Source organism: Onychomys torridus, chromosome 15 (genome assembly GCF_903995425.1).
Source record: "Onychomys torridus chromosome 15, mOncTor1.1, whole genome shotgun sequence".
Lineage (NCBI taxonomy): Eukaryota > Metazoa > Chordata > Mammalia > Rodentia > Cricetidae > Onychomys > Onychomys torridus.
Window position 1 is genome coordinate 38,795,196 of NC_050457.1, and position 1,158 is coordinate 38,796,353.

The window sequence follows — 1,158 nt, forward strand, 5'->3', positions numbered from 1 at the left end:
CATGGGATGGGGGGGGAGGAGTAGGGGTGTCGTTAAAAGAAAAAAAGCAGGCTCCTCCCACACTGGGTGTCTGGGAAGGGACTTGGTCCACTTCAACCCAAGAGGAATAAGAAGATAAAAGCAGTTTGGGAAGGCCAGAACCATCAGGGTGGAGGGAGGACGGTCCAGGGGGGGGGGGGGACATTTGGCAACTGGGGTGAAGGGATTACCCTCCCCCTGCTGGGATCTTCCCAGCCCCTACTGTCTGGCAGGAAAGGGACAGCCTGCAACACCCATGAGCAAGTTGGGGGCTGCTAGATGCTCCAGGCAGGGGGCTGGAGGCGGCTCACAAAGGCTTGCCCTCCAGAGAGATCACAGCGCTGCCACCTAGTTTTTCTGCCAGGGTGCAGCATCCTTGACCTCCTCGTAGCAGTTGGCTTGCATTTCATGCTTGATTCCTGTCAGCTTCTTCTTGATGGCATCCTTGGAGCTGGCGTAGATCATTTTGCTCTTAAGCAGTGCCCTCTCAGGGGCCCAGAAGATGAACACCAGGCCCTCCTTCTTGCTCTCCTTGGTCTCATAGGTTGCATCATAGAGAGCATAGCGGCAGTCCTTGTCTGGCAGCATCTTGACAAATTGGTGTAGGGGTCGTCCACAGTCTGCCCCACATCTCCTACCAGAATCTCCTTGCCCTCCTCCAGGATGATGTTCTTCTTGTCCTCACTCAGGCAGAAGAGCACTGCCTTCTTAGTTTCTTCACTTCTGGCGTTGAAGACTTGCACACTTTCATGTCTTTGAACGCCTTGATGACACCATCGGAGACAGCCACACCAGAAGCCATGTTTCTGGAAGCGAAAGGGAGACAGGGAGAAGAACTGAACCACCACAGCTGCTGCCGGGATCTGACTCTTATCTTCTGACATTTTAAAATTACATTTTATGTTATTTCTGAGATTATAATATAATTGTAACATTTCTCCTTTCCCTTCCCTCTCCATTCCTCTTCAAATTCACAGCCCCATTTATTTTTAATTATTTTTTGCATGCATATATGTATGTTATATACATATGTATTTTAAAACATAACCTACCCGGTCCATATAATGTTGCTAGTATGTATGCTTTCAGGGATGACTGTCAGGCATTGGACAACCAAATGGTGTGCTCTTCCCTGGGGAA

The 1,158-nt window shown here is 49.7% G+C and overlaps 1 pseudogene; it reads right to left on the reverse strand.

The window, feature by feature from the left end:
- Nucleotides 1-291: 291 nt before the first annotated feature.
- On the reverse strand, nt 292-820 carry LOC118596468 (annotated as a pseudogene).
- Nucleotides 821-1,158: the final 338 nt, after the last annotated feature.